The sequence below is a fragment of the Castor canadensis genome, chromosome 4, assembly GCF_047511655.1.
Source record: "Castor canadensis chromosome 4, mCasCan1.hap1v2, whole genome shotgun sequence".
NCBI classification, from domain to species: domain Eukaryota; kingdom Metazoa; phylum Chordata; class Mammalia; order Rodentia; family Castoridae; genus Castor; species Castor canadensis.
In genome coordinates this window covers 177,916,761-177,930,118 of record NC_133389.1, presented here as the reverse complement: position 1 = coordinate 177,930,118, position 13,358 = coordinate 177,916,761, and the positions used below count along the sequence as shown (strand labels likewise).

The following is a 13,358-nucleotide window of genomic DNA, read 5'->3' as shown; positions in this document are numbered from 1 at the left end:
AAAAAGAAAAAAAAAATGGCTTTGCTGGTGGAGTGGTTCAAGTGGTAGCCATCCTGCCTGGCAAGCCTGAGGCTTTGAGTTGAAACCCCAGTGCTGCCAAAACAACAACAACAACAACAAAACATGATGTATAGAATGGAAAAGAAAACTGAGAGAGTTGCTTCAGTGATAGACACTGGGAGAGTTCATTGAGTTGTGGGTAATAATGGGACATAAGCACATTGATATCCTCTGGCCAAGCTGAAGATACGGTTCTACATCTTGAGATAAAAGACTGGGAAATCAATTAGATAGCACCACCATCAGAGAGTAGACATACGGGCAGAGACTGGGGAAAGAAGGCCTTAACATATTAAGATGATTAAATGAATAAAAAGAGTTAGTACCCAAACAATAAGAAGAAAAAACTCCCTTCACTACCCACATTTCCTGTACTGTTCGAATTTGCAGACTGGAAAGAGATTAAGAAAAGAGATACTTATTTCTTAGGCAGGATATGGTCAGCCTAAAGGAAGGTCACCCTTTTCCTTTAGGATGACCACACTGATGCCTTCAGGTTCTGAAGGTAGAGCCGAGCCCTGCACACTATGTCTTTTGGGCCTAAACCTGAGTCCTTCACAGGGTACCATCTTCTCAGATGGGCTTTGCACTCATTCCCATTCCCAGCTGTTAACTGCATTAATTTCAACATCCTCCTGCTTTTCTCTGAGCACTCTCTGCTCCAAATCTTTCCCTTGCCCAGGAGAAACAACTTTTAGATTTCTCACTACTAATGTTTTAATTGGCTTTTAGCCTCATGGCTCCCTAAAGACCCAAAATGCAGACACATACGCTTATGTGCTTCCAGCTATAGCTTGTTTTCACTTACTAATTCTGCATCTTTCTCAACAAATGAATGATTCCTCCAAATTTAAGTTTACTTCTACCTGAGTTTTTCTTAAAGGGACCAATCTTCACATCTTATTATGATGTGATCATTCCAATACCAGAAACATGGTATTTACTAAAACCAGAATGGTGTTTCTTTACCTTCCTTCTGAGGACTAGACAATCCATTAAAATGAAAAAGGTGATAAGCTATCTTAGAAGACTAAGCAAGAGATTGGCCTCCAACCATGAGAAGTTAGACTACATAAGTTACACCATGTTCTGAGTTGCAAGTCCACACATATCAAATAGATTATGAATCTCTTCTGTTCCAAGCCTCTTAAAGTACATTTGATATTCACCCTATTGAACATCTCCAACAGAGACAATGAAATCCAGACCACTGCTTGTGTGAAAGGAAAAGAATTAAGTGCTGCTTCCCCAAAGGCCAGTCCTCTTTTTCAACTCATTTGCTGTGACCTAGAAATAGCAGGATCACAAAGTGATCATTGCGAGGGAAAAGAAGCCACATAGTTTAAATAGGAATAAAATAATTTTTATAGGTGGTATTATTTCTGAGATCCATCAAGTCCCCAGGAAACAGAACAATGCACACTCAAAAACAGTTAATGTTTGAAGGTGATGTTATTTCTACCTTTGATGGAAAATTGCTTCTCCTTTATAAGGTAACACGTTCTAGTTCTGAATGCAAATCAAACTAATGTGGGTAACTCCAGACAGGTTATATACACATAGAGTCATTGTTTTTGCTGCCAAACTGGCAAATCTGAAGGTCTTATACTGGATGCTGCATGGCTGCTGTGGAGAAAGGAGATCCACATATTACACAGCTAAGTGACTGGTTTGGTCCTCCAGTTTCAAAGAAGGGAAGAAGGACTCTTTTATAGAACAGTTGCAAATACAAGACTCTGTTCTAGGAGCTGCAAGTATATTAAAGATGAGCAAAAACAGTTATATAAGGGAAATAAAACCCAACTACAAAATATCAGTTATGAAATGTAAACCGTTTGGGGAGTGGCTATAAAAAAAAGTCACAAAAGGGAATGATCATACGTTTTGTTGGAAGAAATAAGTAAAGGTTTACAGAGAAAACATCTGTGGCAAGCAGATGTTAAGATGGATCCTAATCATGCCCACACTCCTGATCTTCACATCCTTATATATTCCCAAACCCCTTGGATGTGGGGAGATGACTGGATGTCACTTCCTTGACTGGGCTACACAAGACTATAACTTCCATATTGTTAACTGACTCTCTTGTTAGCTGGTACCATATAGAAAGGCCTGTGTAGAGAACAGCAAAAGGCAGCCTCTGGTCAACAAAGTCAGCAAGAAGTTGAGGTTTCAAAGCAGAGAAACTAAAGCAGATGCCTTAAAAGCAACTGAGGACAATAGGAAAAGTGGACCAGGAACTAGAGAAAAGGTTAGATCAAAAAGAATTAACCTAGAAGGTAACACACGCACAGGAAATTAATGTGAGTCAACTCCCCGTATAGCTATCCTTATCTCAACTAGCAAAAACCCTTGTTCCTTCCTATTATTGCTTATACTCTCTCTTCAACAAAATTAGAGATAAGGGCAAAATAGTTACTGCTGGGTATCGAGGGGGTGGGGGGAAGAGGAAGGGGGCAGAGTGGGTGGTAAGGGAGGGGGTGGGGGCAGGGGGGAGAAATGACCCAAGCCTTGTATGCACATATGAATAATAAAACAAAACTTTTTTGAAAAAAGAAAAAAGAAGTTGAGGTTTTCAGTTCAAAAGCCTGGAAGAAACTGACTCTGGCCAATACTACAGAAGCTTAAATCAGATCGTCACACAGTGCAGCCTTCAGATGACCAACACCTTGACTGCAGCCTTTTGTGGAGTCCTGAACACAGGACCCAGGTGAGCCAAATCCTGACTCCTAACTCCCCAATAACCATGAGGTAACAAATGCACTGAGTAAGCCTCTAAGTCTGGGGCAATTTGTTACAGTGATAGAAAACAAACATAATTCTAAAATGACAGCTGTTTTTTGGAAGAACAGGAGGCACTTTCATAAGAGATACGAATAAGTAGCATTCATGGCAGAGGACACATAGACACATAGAGCAGAAGAGGGCAGGAAGACCTCAGGAACAACATGAAGTCCAGTTTGGAGGCCCACAAGTCTAAGTGACAGGTACAGAAGCACAGACTGGCAAGGCAGGCAGGAGGCCCTGATGGACAAGGGCAGTCAATGAATCATAAAGCTCATCACTACACCAGGTGGTCTGAGAACCTCTGCAGGAGGACCCACATGACACTTGTTACTTCAAGAGACAACAGGCTCCAAACCATGGTTTGGAAAATGCCCATTATGGAAGGGTAGGCTTCATCCTTTATAAGGAGCTTTCCCTCCCATTACCTCATTTGATTTATGCAAGAACCTGTGAAGTAGTCAAGGTGAGTATTTATTAGGAAGGGTTTATATGAGTAAGGAAAACGAAGTTAAGAATGATTGGCAAACTGGCTTGTGTAGTCCTTTTTTCCCTACAAAGAATATTGCCACATTTGCTGGCACTTCTTCCCTGGGCTAGTGGGACAGGTTTGGATCCTGGCCACACTGCAGTGGGGTAGGCACACACAGTGCTCATAGCTGGAACTATGGATATGAGCACAGGGCTTGGGCAAACTGTAGAGCCCAGGATGCAGCAGACTGAACCTCAAAAGCAGATATGGAAGGGGCCCAAATGAGGTCAGAGTGAGAGCTGAGGGAACTGGCCACACAGGGGTCGGGTTGCTCACTAAGATGCAGAATGAGGGGCTTCACTATGGAGCTGAGCTTTCTTTCAGGAGACTAAAGAAAGGGTATACAGGGTGGAAGACTGGTTGCACAAAAAGGGACACATTAATGTTTTAGGTATTTGGGAATGTATTTTTTTCTCTTTCTTTCCTTTCTTGCTTAGTATTATCTGAAAACCTCAGACAATTTTCTATTATAAAATGTTAAATAAGATTTGTCTTTAGTGATGGGCCTGTCACAGTCAAAACAGGGCAGCTATCAGTTCCCTCTCCCCACCCAGAGTCACACAGCCCAGTCTTTATCCAATAGGTTGAGCTAGAATCTTCAACAGTTTTTTGAAAATCTCAGCACATTATAACCATCATTACTCCAAGTCTATTAGTCAGGCAAAGATTTCCCTTGGCGTGTTGCTGCATGACTTGAAACTTCTCTGATAGTTCTCAAAGGCAAATGAGAATTATTTAGAGTAATCCAAAGGAGAGTCAGTGCCAAAAAAATGAATCTGTAGACACATATAATTCTATACAGTGGCAATGAAAGGATCTCTAACATGATAAAATACACAAAAATAAGAATGAGTATATGCTAATAAAAAAACTCACCATGACTTTTTAAATTAAAAAACAACCTTAAGTTACAAAAAAGTCTTCATTACTTGATCGCATAAGCATGGTACATGTTGACCAGAGAGAGGAAAAGGGAAGAACACCTTGCCTGGGCCTTCCCTAAGATCTGCAATCTAACTTCACAAACAGCCTCCCCATCACAGAAAGAGGTAATTGGGGATGCCCTTGTGGGGCTGATTCACATATATTGGGCATATATGCTCAATAAATACCGAATTGAACTTTTTCATTTCATTGTTATAAAATAATGGTGAAATACAAAAGAGAGAGGGACCTTTCCAAATAATGGCTAATTTTTTTAAATTATGAGAATTAGTTTTTTTAAATGAAAATAATCTTCAATCACCTGACACCCACTAAAGGATGAGTGTTTCTTAAAATATTCATCACTCCTTCTTCCACATACTTTTCTTTTTAGGTCTTGTATGAGGCTCTCAAAATCTCCATCGTGGTTAGTTTCCAACTGCTCATCCCCACCCAAGCTTTCCATATCTACCAGTTTGTGCTCTGGTTTTACAGAACTCTGATCACTTCAGCCAAGTCCAATTTTAGTCCATCTACTTGAAATCACACCGATTTCCTATAGCTTCAATTAATAATGTTCAGATATGTAACTCTCACCACACTTCTACTTGTAATCACTTACTGAGTGTCACCACCAGAATGTCTCCTATAATATTCAAGTTCAACATATAATCAGAACCTGAATGTACAGCCCTCCTCTTAACCTTAGTTTTTTTTCAATTAAGAATGTCAGCACCTGTGTGATTGCTAAGCTTGAATTCTCCTCTCCCTAAGTATCACATTTGATCTGCCACTGAACTCTCTTAATCCTAGTTCTGAAATGTCTTGGCATCTACTCCTTCTTCTGCATTCCATCTAGAGCGCCACTAGTCTGTACGTCCTTGTGCCTATTCCTCCCCATTCCTCATCTTTCTGTAGTCACTTTGAGCAACTCTACCCAGAGCTATAAGGAGTCATGGATAACTCCCTGTAAATCCTCATCACAGCCTCTTTGCCAGACTCCCTACCATGGCTCTTACACTAGTCCCATTAGAAGTGTTACTCTTCCCTCTACCCATCTCTGAGACCTGTACATAGCAAGAATTTTCTTCACTGTTTTCCACTGGCAAACCCTACTCATCCCTTCAAGGCCCATGGAACACATTAACTTCTTTTTCTCTCTCCCCTGTCCTCTTACCTTCTTTTACTCTGTCCCTTCTGCACTCTGTCCCTCTTCTCTATATGCCACTGTCTGTGGTTACTTGCTGTTCCTGTTCCCTAATAACTTTGTCTCCAACTCTGACTCCTTATGACAGTGCAGCTCCAGAGTCCTCAAGCTAGGAGAAAGACATCTAATGGGTCACTAGCCTATCAATATGTTGGTTCTCCTTGGGTCACTAGTCCACCTATGGTCCAACCAAAGCCAAGGGGTCAGGATCAGGCTGTATTTACCACTTCAGTAGGGATGAATCCCACTGAAGGAGACTAGAGCAGGTAAGACCTGTCTTCCCTCTCAAGGACTAAGTATACCTCTAGGACAAGCATCTACATTTTACTTTGCATTCACCTTTGTTTCCCCAGAAAGAAACATAAAGCTTGGTTTGTACAAATTCCACTTGGCCACCTAACATAAAGCTTGATTTGTGCAAATCCCACCTGGCCACCTATTCCTAGAGGTAGAAACCAGTATACAAATGAAAACCTTGAGACTAGGGAAGAAAAGCGTTTTGCCCAAGTTCACATGGCAAGCAGGTAGCAAAGTAGAACTGGAGCCCAGCTGATATCACCTTATGGTCACATAGCCCTCTCCCTCAGTTACCAGTTTCATCCATGGGAATGCCCATCACAGGCTCAAAAGTCTTAAATAAAATATGAAGCCTGCTGGTACCTTTGCACCTGCTTGGATGCTTTCGGTTGAAAAGACAGAAAATTCAACTCAAACTGGCTTACCTAACAAAGGTGAGTCATTCGCTCATGTAATGGGAAGTCCAGACGTAGGGAAGACTTCAGGGTCAGTTGATCCAGGGCTCTTTATTGGCTGTGAGGGCCCAGACTTTTCTGATTCTTCACTCTTCTATCCACAACACTTTACAAGTCATAGGATAGCTGCCAATAGTAATTAGGGATAAATGTTTCCTTGTTCATATTCATCAGGAAACAACTTACGCCTCAGAATTCCAAGTAGGATTCACCATGATAGGACTGCATAGGTCACGGACCTTTGTAAAGAGGCAACAGTATAGAGCTGCAATGTCCAATACAGAAGTCACTAACCATATGTAGCTATTTAAAATAAAATGGAACACCATTTACAATTTTGATTTCTCAGTCAGACCAGCCCTATTTCAGAAACTCAACAGCCACATACGGCTAGTGGCTATGGTACTGGACAATACTGATTAGAACATTCCCATTGTTGCACAAAGTCTGACTGGCATAAAGCAACTAAGTATATCAAAGAGCATGTGTAGGCAATCAAGACCCAGCTTAGCAACCATGGTCAACTTCATCTAAAGTTTAAGGAATTTGGGGAAAGAGCAGATATACAGATGAAAATCTGGGTAAATATGGGAAAAAGAAAAGGGGAAACTGGTATTAGATACCCAACACATTCTCAAAAAAAGGAATTAAACTGTTATGGCATGATTTTCTTTTTTAAAATATAATCTACTAGAGAAATTGTTGCTACGGGTGTAAGTAGTCTTTTATGAACTCACTAACTTCCTGTGGGACACTGGACAAGTCAAGTAACTTCTCTGAGCCTGTTTCCTTGTCTGTAAAACAAAAGGGATGAACTAGATCAGTTGTTTCCAACCTTCTAAGCACAGGTTTTTGTTAATATATTTATAAAATTGTGGGGTTTTTTTGGCCTAGAATCTCACACTTTGAAGTATTTTTGGTAACAACTGCATCTATAATTAGTTTCCTAACCTTCTGTTTAAACAGACTTTAAATTGTTCACTGGGGCTTCTGATCAACAAGAGAAGTCAATACTACCAGTGGGCTGGTTTCATTTGAATCAAAAGTAATGTAAGTTTGCTTTGCAGTCAAACTAAAAGCAAACTTACCATTCATTTAGTGTTATGAAATATTTGTAAATAATGTAAAGTCCCCTACTAAGAGCCACTAGCGGTAGAGCATCACATATTAAGAAGAGAACATGATCTTGTAGGAGCCATCTGGGGCCAGATTTCTATGTCAATGTAATGCAACTGTAAACAGCTATGACCCTTGAGACCATATCTTCTCACTAGGAATGGACTGGCCTGATATGGAAAGTACGAGAGAGGAGAGAGAAGGAGAAGGAGAAAGAGAGAGACAGAAAGAGAGAGACAGAGAGAGAGAGAGAGAAAGAGAGAGACAGAGAGAGACAGAGAGATCAAGATGGGACTAGGAAAGAATACAAGGATGACTCAACTCTAGTGAGTATGGGGGTAAATAAGGAAAAAGTAATGCCATAACTCATAGAAGTAATTCATCCTTTTTCATTGCCAGTAAGTCCAAAAAGTGGCTTACAAAAAATCCAGAGAGCAAAGTGTGAAACAAAAAGTACACAACAAGCAAGAGGGTCAGGAGCATCATACTAAAAAGGGTGTCAGAAGAGCCTAGGGGAGGCTTATACTAGAGACCTTCTAGTCTTTACTCACTTCTAAGGAGAAAGGCAGGCACACACAGTGACTGACACGCTAAAGCCTGGGAACCCTTATCTCCAGACAACAGGATGAACAATGTTTGTGAGAGATTGTTTCCTTTTAAGTTTCTAGTCTAATAATTTTGGGCTAAAAATGCTAGCAAGACATCTGATAAGTATGTCTATTCCCAGATGATGAAAGGGAGGCAGTGGAACAGAGCATATTTTGTCAAATTACTTGTAATGTTAGAAGCATGTTTTGCAACCCAAGCCCCCAGGTCTGCTGCTGGGTCAGAGAACAGGCAGGTAGGAAGGAATGACTCCAGGATAAAAATAATGGGAAGGGAGGAAGTAGAAAAGACAAGCCTTCAAAAGAGCTGGGCAAGCTTCAGTTATACTTCAATAAAGAACAGATATAATTATTATTATTTCAAGATTTCTTTTGTGTGTGTGTGTGTGTGTGTGTGGTACTGGGGTTGAACTCAGGGCCTTGCGCTTGCTAACAGGCACTCACCACTTGAGCCACTCCAACAGCCCTATTTTAAGATTTCTTATAATTCATCATGATTGTCTATTTCTGTCAACCCTGTCCACAAACCATGTATTTAATAACTTCCCCTTAAAATCTCCTTTTAAAAACCCTCAAATTCCTCAAAAAGCTAAACACACACAGAATTACCACATGGCCCAGAAATTCTATTTGTTTGCATATGGGTATAAAAAGAATTTAAAACAGGGACTCAGATTTTTGCATACCAGTATCAATTTCAGCATGACTCACTATTCAATAGCCAAAAGATGGAAACAACTCAAGTGTCCACCAACATTGGTCGTTAAATAAAACGTGGTGTACACAACATAACAGGATATGTTGTATTGTTCAGTCACAAAAGGGACAGCATTCTGATAAACGCTGTAACATGACTGAATCTTAGAGACATTATGTTACATGAAATGAGCCGAACACAAACAGACAAATACTGTATGATGTCACTTACATGAAATCATAGGAAGAGGCAAATCTGTGTATAGAAAAAGTAGTTTAGTTATTAACAGGGGATAGGAGTCGCTGTTGCTTAATAGTTAAAGAGTTTCTGTTTGGGGTAATGAAAAGCTTTGGAAATAAACAGTAGCAATGATCGCATAATACAGTGAAAATAATACCAATGAACTGAACACTTTAAAAGGGTTAAAATAGGAAATTTTGTGCAATATATTTTAGCAAATAAAAAAGCGTTTAAACTCACAAGACTGTTACATTTATTGCTCTAAAAGAGAAGAATCCAGGTAGCAGGAAAAGAAAGCAGGTAGGCCCCCATACTCCAACAGTCCCTTGAAGGAACTCCTAGAATAGAGGTCCTTCAAGGAACCTTCTTTTTTTTTTTTTGTTTTGTTTTCTTTTGCTTTTATTATTCATATGTGCATACAAGGCTTGGGTCATTTCCCCCCTGCCCCCACCCCCTCCCTTACCACCCACTCCGCCCCCTCCCTCTCCCCCCCCCCCCAGCAATACCCAGCAGAAACTATTTTGCCCTTATTTCTAATTTTGTTGTAGAGAGAGTATAAGCAATAATAGGAAAGGACAAGGATTTTTGCTGGTTGAGATAAGGATAGCTATACAGGGCATTGACTCACATTGATTTCCTGTGCATGGGTGTTACCTTCTAGGTTAATTCTTTTTGATCTCACCTTTTCTCTAGTACCTGTTTCCCTTTTCCTATTGGCCTCAGTTGCTTTTAAGGTATCTGCCTTAGTTTCTCTGCATTAAGGGCAACAAATGCTAGCTAGTTTTTTAGGTGTCTTACCTATCCTCACCCCTCCCTTGTGTGCTCTCGCTTTTATCATGTGCTCATAGTCTAATCCCCTTGTTGTGTTTGCCCTTGATCTAATGTCCACATATGAGAGAGAACATACGATTTTTGGTCTTTTGGGCCAGGCTAACCTCACTCACAATGATGTTCTCCAACTCCATCCAATTACCAGCGAATGATAACATTTCGTTCTTCTTCATGGCTGCATAAAATTCCATTGTGTATAGATACCACATTTTCTTAATCCATTAGTCAGTGGTGGGGCATCTTGGCTGTTTCCATAACTTGGCTAATGTGAATAGTGCCACAATAAACATGGGTGTGCAGGTGCCTCTGGAATACCCTGTGTCACTGTCTTTTGGGTATATCCCCAAGAGTGGTATTGCTGGATCAAATGAAGGAAACTTCTTAAAGTCAATGACTCCTGAAACTATAAATCTAGCTCAAATCTCAGTCGTAAACTTCAATCTGCATTTCAAACTATATATTAACCACCTCAGCCTTATCACGGCTAAGTCTTGAGTAATAAAAGGTAAAAGTAGAAATTAGTCACTTACGCAAATGAATGTGATAGAAATAAATTTATATTAAAAATCAGACAAGTCACTAGCTAATGTAAAAAATGAGAAAACTGAAAAGGATATTAACACAAGTGAGAGGAAACTAAACTGAAAATACCTTGCACAAACCTATTTTAATATACCAGAATATGTGGTTAAAGTTCATGATTTTCTTGGAAAGTATGAATATTACCAAACTAATACAAAAGGAAAAACAAACTCTATAGAACTTGAGTCATTAGAGATGAGAAAGCTGTTACCTACACAAAGCCCTGGTCCATGCTTCAAGCATGAGTTCTTTAAATGTCAATCATTAAGAATACTTGATACTGCTGAATGCTATGTTAACTATTCCAAAACAATGAAAAGAAAGGCTCCCCAATTCTCCCTACAGATAATACAGCCTAATTCTAAATACAATAAAGATAGCACAATTACAAACTACAGACCAATCTCACTTTTCATTTTCAATCCAAATATCTTAAGTAAATTAGTAGCAAATATAACTGAGTTACATGTTAAAGTATGCTAGAGACCATGAGAGTCATGGATGTTTCAGGGACGCAAGTATTATTCACCGTTATATATCATCATATTATCAAGCCAAAGAGGAAAAGCATCATCTTGGAAGAAGCTCAAAAGATACTTCAAAAAACATCAATATCCATTCCCAAAATAAATTTAGCAAAAAAAAGAAGACACTTGGTTAACTTGGACTCAAACCAAAAACCAGCATTGGGCTTGAGAGTTTAATACTGCAAGCATTCCCACTGAAGTCTGGGGGGAAAAAAATCACCACTATTATGTAATACAGTTCTTTCTCTTTTTTATTTGCATATATAAATTTTACAAAGGGTATCACTGTGGTATTTCCATACATGCATATAATGCATTTGACCAAATTCATCTACTCTATTACTCTAATTCTCCCTCCCCACTTTTAAAATAATTTAGTTTTTATTACTCTATTTTCATACATGCATATGAAGTACTTCAACCATACCCACCCCCAATATTTGTCTTTCTCAGTCTGCTTTATGTTACTTGACATGATCATATCTAATTCCACCCATTTTCCTGCAAATGACATAATTTAACTTTTCTTTATGACTGAAAAATACTCCATTATGGATCTGTACCACATTTTCTTTATACATTTATCAGGTGATGGTTACCTAGGCTGAATCCATACTTTGGCTACTGTGAATAGTGCTGCTATAAACATGGGTGTGCAGGTATCTCAACTTTATGCTGACTTACATTCCTTAAGATATATACCCAGGAGTGGTACAGCAGGATCATGGGATCATATGGTAGATTTTTTTAGTTTTTTGGGTGTTTTTGGTTTTGGCAGTACTGGAGACTCAAGTTCTCTACCACTTGAGTCGTAACCCTAGTCCTTTGACTTTATTTTTTCAGACAGAGTTTCACATGGGCCATCCTAGAGCATGATCCTCCTATTTACACTTCCAACACAGCTAGGATGTCAGGCACAGGCCACTATGCCCAGCTTTTTTATTGGTTAAAATGGAGTTTAATGAACTTTTTGCCAGAGCTAGTCTGGAGTAGCTAGGGTTACAGACTGAGCCACTTGTGTCTGGCTATTTTTAGTTTTTTAAGGTGCCTCCTTACTGATTTCCACAGAGGCTGCACTAATATATGTGCATATGTATGGTGGTCTCCCCACCATATCCTCGCAAGCATTTTTGTTGTTTTCTTGATAGCAATTCTTACTGTGGTCAGATGGAGTCTCAACAACATTTTGGTGTGCATTTCTTTATGGCTAAGGATGTCAAACACTTTTTCATGCATTCATTAGCCATTTACTTCCTCTTTTGAAAACTGTTCAACTGATTTTCCCATTTATTAACTGAAATGATTATTCTTTTGGTGTTTAATTTTTGGAGCTCTTTATATATTCTGTATATCAATCCCCTATCAAATGGGTAGCTGAAAAAGATTTTCCCCCATTCTACAGGTTGTTTGTTAATGCTGGTAACTGTTAGCTTTGCTGTGCAAAAGCTTTTAAACTTGATGAAATCCCATTTGTCAATTTTTGTTCTTATTTCCTGAGCAACCGGAATCCTATTCAGAAAGGCATTACCTATGCCTGTAACTTAAAGGGTCTTCCCTGTTTACCTGTAATGGTTTCAAAGTTTCATGCCTTACATTTAGATCTTTGATCCATTTTGAATTATTTTTATACAGGGTGAGAGGGGTCTAGCTTCAATCTTCTACATGTGGATATCCAGTTTTCCCAACGCCATTTGTTGAAGAGGTTGTCTTTTCTCCAATGTATGTTTTTGGTGCCTTTATCAAAAATCAGATGGCTATAGTGTGGGCTTATTTCTGGATCTTCTATTCTGATCCATTGGCCTATGTGTCTGTTTTTGTGCCAGTATTTTACTATTATTCTGTAGAATAATTTGAAGTCACATATTGTGATACCTCCAGCCATACAGATCTAGCTTAAAAAATCAAGCACTATATTAAGAGTGGAGAGTGTGGACGCCTTCATCCACTTTAGAGGAAATGGTTTTGATTTTTCCCCATTACATTGCTTCCATTACATTGAAGTACATTTCTTCATTCCTCATTTGTTCAGGGTCTTTATTAGGAAGGGATGCTGAATTTTGTTCAAGGTCTTCTCTGCACCTATTGAGATGGTCATGTGATTTTTTTAATTGATTCTGTTTATATACTACATTACATTTATTGATTTACATATGTTGAATCATCTTTGCATCAATGGAATGAAACCATCTTGATCACAGTACATGATATTTTTAATGTGTTGATGAATTTGGTTTGCAAGTATTTTACTGAGAATTTTTGTGCCTATGTTCATAAAGGAAATTGGTCTGTAATTTTCTTTTTTTCTTTTTCTAATGTCCTTATCTGGTTTGGAGATCAGAATAAGACTTAGATAATGAGTTTGGTAGTGTTCCTTCCCTTCCTATTTTATAGAATAGTTTGAAGAGCAATGGTGTTATTTCTTCTTTAAAGGTCTTATAGAATTTAGCCATAAATCCACCCTGTCCTAAGCTTTTCATTATTGGGAAATTCTTTATTACTGC

The 13,358-nt window shown here is 39.0% G+C and overlaps 1 protein-coding gene across 11 annotated transcripts in view; it reads right to left on the bottom strand.

The window, feature by feature from the left end:
- The window catches only part of Dis3l2 (DIS3 like 3'-5' exoribonuclease 2), a 370,364-nt gene that overhangs the window by 223,150 nt on the left and 133,856 nt on the right, over nucleotides 1–13,358 (bottom strand). The gene's annotated exons all lie outside the window — the stretch shown is intronic.